This window comes from Hakea prostrata, chromosome 8, assembly GCF_041222555.1.
Source record: "Hakea prostrata isolate BN-2017 chromosome 8, UWA_Hpros_2, whole genome shotgun sequence".
NCBI lineage: Eukaryota > Viridiplantae > Streptophyta > Magnoliopsida > Proteales > Proteaceae > Hakea > Hakea prostrata.
In genome coordinates this window covers 33,590,071-33,597,245 of record NC_142607.1, presented here as the reverse complement: position 1 = coordinate 33,597,245, position 7,175 = coordinate 33,590,071, and the positions used below count along the sequence as shown (strand labels likewise).

Genomic DNA, 7,175 nt, shown 5'->3' with positions numbered 1-7,175 from the left:
CATCATTGAGTGTCCTTTGTGAGCTATTCGGGGTCAGGTGTGGGTTGAGCAAGTCTCAGAGGCGTGGTGCTCAACATGTTCATGTTCAAACCGACTCCATGCATGTCATGTAGCTACTCCTAGGTGTCCTTCAGCCTCCTTGGTATGCGTTTGTTGGAGATATTCAAGGTTTGTGAGAGACTTTTAGCTCTTGTATTATCTCCCATATGGTGCACGAAATGAACCGTTATGCCGTTATTTGGCATCATTGGCTCCATTATCAGATATGTTTCATCTTGATCCTTTGTTTCTCCCTGCACAACTCCATCGCTATGTACGTGAAGAAGCAAAAGATAGACATTCTTACCAATATATATATATATATATATATATATATATATATATATATATATATATATATATATATATATATATATATATCAACTTCTTTCCCAAAAAAAAATATATATAAAACCATAGTGATCTTGATTATTGTTAGAAAAGGATAGTTGAATAGACAAAGAGAGAAGAAGAGAGAAAAGTTGGAGGAGAGAAAGAGAGAGAGAAGAATTCATGAAACTGTAAATCTTACTAAAACTAGGTCATTTCTATTGAACTAAAAAGGAATTGAATCAAGAATCAAAGAAATGTGAAGTGATGAGAATGAATATTTGGAGTAAACTTCTCTCACAAACCTGATACGACTAACCAAAGATTCCTGGAGACAGGGAAACGAAATGATCCAAAACATTGAGGACCAGCAACTTCCAATCAAGAATTTCGACTTTCTTATCAAAAAAGAGGAAATATAAATTCTGAATCCAGTGATACCTGCGAGATTTTGAGCCTGGAGTGTTGGATATTGCCTCCGAAAAACGAGTACGTCTTCGTGAAAATGAAGTAGAGATGACACTGCGTTCTATTTTTGCTTTCCCCTTCCCGTAGTGATCTTGATTACTGTTAGAAAAGGATAGTTGAATAGAGGAAGAGAGAAGAAGAGAGAAAAGTTGGAGGAGAGATACAGAGAGAGAGAGAGAGAGAGAGAGAGAGAGAGAGAGAGAGAGAGAGAGAGAGCATGTAAGTGAGAGAGTATTATTTCACATAAATTTACAAGGAGTTAGTACAAGGCTCTATATAGAAATAGAGTCCTTCTTCCTCAATGTTCTAAGACTCTTAAGTTACATTTTGGTTTACATGAAGGTAGGTGTTTTAGATTACATAAAATATTGACCAGGGTTTTGTACCAATCAGTATCAAACTCTTCTTTGGGTTGCCTAGAGTCTTTGTGAGTACCAATTGTAAAGTTCTTCTTGAATGTAGTAGCTACTGTGCGACTTCTAACAACAGTTGAACTCTTGGAAGCCTTGAATGTAGTAACTGGTGTTTGATCAGTTGTGGGACTTCTAATAGCAGTGGAACTCTTGGAAGCAACCCTAGTTGCGTAAGCTTGAGATGAAGTGGCAGCTAGGGTATCCCTAATACGCCCTTGCAAACTCAAGGGATGTGAAGTGACATTAAGGTTGGCCAGAAAGGTGTTGAAATGTGGAGTAGATAGTGGCTTGGTGAAGATGTCAGCCAGTTGATCCTTAGTAGATAAGAAACGAACATGAAGATCTCCACATGTTTGGTACTAGCATGAAATACAGAATTTGCAGTGAGATAGGTGGCACCAATATTATCACACCAGAGTACAGAAGCAACACTTGGAATATATGAAGCTCGCAAAGTAGAGATTTTAGCCAAGTGAGCTCAACCGTAGTATTAGCAATAGTTTGATATTCATACTCTTAAGGAGGCATAGTCCAGATGGATATTAAAGAGTTTGTAGTGTGGTGAAAAATTGCCCAAAACAGGGGTAGGAATCTTATTTATAAGAAATATTGTAGTTTCAAAAACATAGTTCCAAAATCTTCTAGGGCAAGAAGAATAAGCTAGCAAGGTAAGGCCAGTTTCAACAATATGTGATGACAGCGCTTGACAATCCTATTTTGCTCATAAGTGTGAAGACAAGGGAGGCGATGATCAATCCCACAAGAAGTGAGAAAGGTAGACACAATGCGAGATTTTCCACCCCAATCACTCTGAAATAGTTTAATCCGGCTTGAAAATAAATTTTCAACAAGTAATTTAAACTGTTGAAGAATCCCAACAACCTCAGATTCAAATGCATAGGATATAACCAAGTGTATTTATGAAAGGCATCCACAAAAATAACATAGTAGAAGAGGAGAAGTGGAGTTTATAACTCTTTCCTTTTTGACAAGCATAAAAAAAAAATATGAATTTTCTCAGCAGTAACAGGTAATTTAAATTGAGAAACAAGACGATGGACTATTTTAAAAGTAAGATGGCCAAGTCTAGAGTGCCACTTGGAGACAGAAGCGCGTTCACCAATGAAAGCTTGTGGAGAAAAGTCACCCAAGGGCATCTAGTAAAGCCCATTCCTAACAGTTCCTTGGAGAAAACAAGTCTTTGTTGCTCGATCCTTCACATAAAACATGTCAGGATAAAACTCAAAGATAGCATTATTGTCACGAGTAAACTTGGAAACAGATAAAAAGTTCTTTTGAATACAGGGAACATGAAGAACTTTATTGAAAAAAAATAGAAGAATTCTATGTAGGGAGAGAAAAAGTATTAGTGTGAGTGATTGGCAAGTCTATATGTTACCTACCAAAACCTTATTCGAACTCATGTAAGTTTGAGCCAGTTGAAGACTGTCAAGGGCATTGGTGATATGATATGTATCCCTAGAGTTAGGATACCAAGTGTTGTCTATATGAGGTCCTCTAAAGAGTTCAAAAACATGTATAGAGGGGGGAGAATTGGTTGTACCTTGAATAGCATAATTGTAGTGTTGATAACAATCACGAGCTTTTATGGCCGTGATGATCACAAATTTGGCAAGTAATGAGAGAGGACTGTTGTTGTTTGTAACCACTGATAGAGGGTGGAGTGGCAAGAAGTGGAGGACGGTAGCTAGAAGAAAATCCACGAAAAAGTTTGTCTTTGTAGTGTGATCGACCTCAAAAGGGAGGACGATAATTGAGAGCATTGCCAGTCTGAACCAGATTAACCAAAGGTAAAGAGGTGTCATAGGCTAAGTCATCCTCAAGACTAATTTCTTGAGTGGGTAACATTCCTTTTAACTCACCAAAAGTGACAGGGACGCCATGAGTTGTAATAGAAGTAACAAAGGCCGAATAATTAGGGCCCAATCCATTGAAAACATGAAGACAAATATCATCATCTGAAACAGTCTTATTGGAAGCCGCAAGTTGATCGGTAGTATGCTTAATATGAAGAAGATAATCATGAATCGTACTATTACCTTGTTTCATGTTTTATAATTGAAGGCGAAGTTGCATAATCTTTGCTATAGAGGGTTTGGCACAGGTAGATTCAAGATAAAGCCAAGATGCTTTGGCGGTAGAACATTCAACAATTTGAGCATCAATGGATTCTATGAGCGAGACAATAAGCCAACACATGAGAAGTTGGTCTTGACAAATCCATGAATTGTAGGAATGATTTGGTTTGCATATAGGAATGGAGTCTTCTTTATTGACTATAGTTGCCGGAGGACAGATGGAGGAGCCATCTACAAGAAAAAATAAGTCATAAGTCTTCAAGAGAGGAACAAGTTGCAACCTCCATAGTAAGTAATTGTTGTCCGTGAGTTTGATGGTTAGTAGATTGTTGAGGGAGAGAAATGAATCAAGGGAGAAGAAAAAACCTGGTGCTTTGATGCCATGTTAGAAAATGATAGTTGAATAGAAAAAGAGAGAAGAAGAGAGAAACGATGTTGAAGGAGGAGAGAGAGAGAGAGAGAGAGAGAGTATTATTTCACATAAATTTAAAAGGAGTTAGTAAGAAATAGAGTCCTTCTTCCTCAGTGTTCTAAGACTCTTGTAGTCGTATAGGACTCTTGAGTTACAGTGTTTTGGTTTACATGAAAGTAGGCGTTTTAGATTATATAAAATAATTGACTAGGGTTTTGTACTAATTAGTATCAAAACTCTTTTTTGGTTTGACTAGAGTCTTTGTAAATATCAATTGTAGAGTTCTTGAATGTAATAACCAATATTTGATCAGTTATGGGACTTCTAACGGCAATGGAACTCTTAGAAGCCTTGGATGTAGTAACTAATATTTGATCAGTTGTGTGACTTTTAATAGTGGTGGAACTCATGAAAATAATCATACTCGTATAAACTTGAGATGAAGTGGTGACTAGAATATCCCTAATAATTACACTGCACAACATACAAGACGAAGGACTTGCCCATTATAAGACCGAGGAAATATGAATAAGATGAAATTGTCTGATCCGTTAGAGAAAAATGCTTATGGTCATGACGAGTAGCATCCACTTAAAAAACAAAAAAGTAAAACAAACAAAAAAGTAAATCTAAAAATCCCCGTTTGCCACGGATTAAGAGGAGATAATCCATTCAAAGGACCTTCTGGAAGTCAATAATACACGTTTTCTTCATCTTTAATTAATTCAATTTGATGTCTATCGACATTAAAAGTACATAAGCATTGAATGACACTTGGCTGGAAGAATCTGTTATGTCTTCCTTTTTAGCGGCTGGAAGGAGCTGTCGCCCGTACATTTGAGACAATCTTCTTTTAGTGGTACGTGGGCGAAGGTGTAGACTATCCACACGTTGAAAGTGATTCACGTTGGGGAAAATTGCTTTAACACTGAGTACTGAGGTGTAAATAGTGTGAATGAATTCTAGTAGATCTTGAATACTCATTTTAATTTTTTTCCCTCACTTTTTGAATTACACTACTAAAAAAAATTATAATAATAATAAAATAAATAACACAACCACCACTATAAATTTGGACCATTCATAGTTAAGTGTTTCACACGTTAGATATTAAAACCCTATTCTTCTGGCCTCAAGTGTATTCCCTGCACTAATAATGAAGTTCTGTTAACAGTACGTTGTAATGGCAGTAGTAACCATGCTAGAACATTCTATTTGGCTACTTAATTAATGAACTCTTAATAATATTTAAAAGGAAGGTGGTGGCTGAATGATTGTGTAAATTGCTTGACTGAACAATTCTAGAAATCATACCATTAAATTTGGTGGGATTAAATCTGAATCGTCTATCATAAACGGTTCAGATTTAATTCAATACATTTAATTGTAGGATTTATTTAAACAGCTGTTTAGCCATATTTATGTCATATTTAAATTAATAATATGATGAAAAAAGTCATAGTCATACACAAAGTATTAGGGTTTTGAAAGTTGGAACGAAGGCAGGGATGCATGAATGATTTACATGCCTTTTCTCACGTCCAGGATGATGGCTTGGAAGGATGAATATGGCCAAAGGTAGGTATTGAGGGTTATCTGGGTAATTTTGCAATTAGGCACACGTCTGTAATGCTGACTGTAATAGTCTCTTATATATACCATTAATGAACCATTAATGGTGGGCCTTGATGTACTATTAATTGTGGGGATGGCCGGACTACCTCTTAACATATGGGACTTGTTTGTTAATAGAGGGTTAGTGAAGTGGTTGTGAGCCTTCCCTCTCAGTGGAGAGGTTGTAAATTCAACCCAATTTTCCTATACGTAAAGCCCCAAACATATGGGCACTGTGGATGGTAAAAGAAGTTGACTCCGTGTGTTTAACCTTACTTGATATGATAAAGTGTTAATTCCTTATTCATGCTACGTGAACTGCAGTGTGATTGGTTATTTGATGATACATAGTAATGCTTAATGACATATATAATGGATTTTTTATGGAAAGATTATTTTTCTGGTCGTGTAGTCATTCTGTCAGCAAGTCATTTTGACCCGATGAGAACTTATGTAAATATTATTTTAATTCACAAAGAATCCAACAGGCAAGGCAACAGTGGTATCATTAGTTCATTATTCACGAGGATTTCATGCTATAAAAGGACTGCTGGACATTGCTTGATCAAGCGTACGCTCCTCTGGTCTGGGTTTCCATTTGTCTGTTAAGTGAATTGCAGAAGAGATGAGCGGATCCTTATCCAAGGGGTTAATGATGGGTCGTAGAAACCACAGAAGCACCTATCAGAAAACTGGCATGGCCGGTGTCTGTGATGTTTTTATAAACCATAGGGGGATGGATACCAAGCATACTATAGCTGGGTTGCTGTACGATCGCCTGACCCATCTAAAACTCAAGCCGTTCTTGGATTCTAAGAGCATGATGCCAGGAGACGAGCTATGGAAGAGCATTGAAAGTGGCATACGAGAGTGTAAGGTTGGGGTGGCCATCTTCTCACCAAATTATTGTCATTCTTACTACTGTCTTCATGAATTGGTTCTCATGACAAAATGCCAGAAGAAGATCATTCCAATCTTCTATGATGTCAATCCTTCTGATCTTGTGCTTGTGGATGATGGCACTTATTCTGCCAAAGACCTGGACAGGTATAGATGGGCGCTTGAGCTGGCCAAACGCAGGATTGGCCTCCCTTTTGATTCCCGCAATGGGTGAGGATCATCAAACTATAGTTCTTTTATTTTTATTTTTTATTTTTTCATTTTTTCCCTTTTGGTTTGAGATACATATATCTATGAGTGAATATGAATGTTCTCAGTAAACTTTTACGGTTTTAAGACATTCTTAACAACATTCTAATTGTTTTTCAATGAATCGATCTCAAGGAATTGGCCGCGTCTACTAGATAAAGTTTCGACCAGTGTTGTGAAAAGCTTGGTGGAGACGGAGGCAAAAGAGAAAAATTTGGAGTATTAATAGGAGCACGTACCACCCTTTTCTTCATGTTAAATGCAAGATCCATAGATGTTGCCAACACAAAGTTGTTCTAGTGGTAAGATCAATATTTCTTAGTAAAAAGGTCATGGGTTTAGCTCTTTCACCAATTGCATATATTATGTAATACCTCATGTTAAAAAGTAAATCCTTGGAATGCTATGTTTAATGAGAAGGAGGCCTTTTTCTTTTTCTTTTTTTTTTTTTTTTTTTTTTTTTGGGGGGGGGGGGGGGTGGTGTAGAAATGAGAAGGAGCCTTTTACTCCCAAAAGCTGGCCAGAGGAGTTTTCGAAATTGCATCTACAACCCAAGATGTCCAAAAAGCTCACTGCTCTTCCGCTCGTCCGGTGCCTCCTGGTAGTACCAGAGTTAGGTCAAAAAGAAAATGAAGTTATTCATGTAAATTG

The 7,175-nt window shown here is 37.1% G+C and overlaps 1 pseudogene; it reads left to right on the top strand.

The window, feature by feature from the left end:
• Positions 1 to 6,030: 6,030 nt before the first annotated feature.
• On the top strand, positions 6,031 to 6,489 carry LOC149007618 (putative 2' cyclic ADP-D-ribose synthase BdTIR pseudogene; annotated as a pseudogene).
• The last annotated feature ends 686 nt before the right edge of the window (positions 6,490 to 7,175 follow it).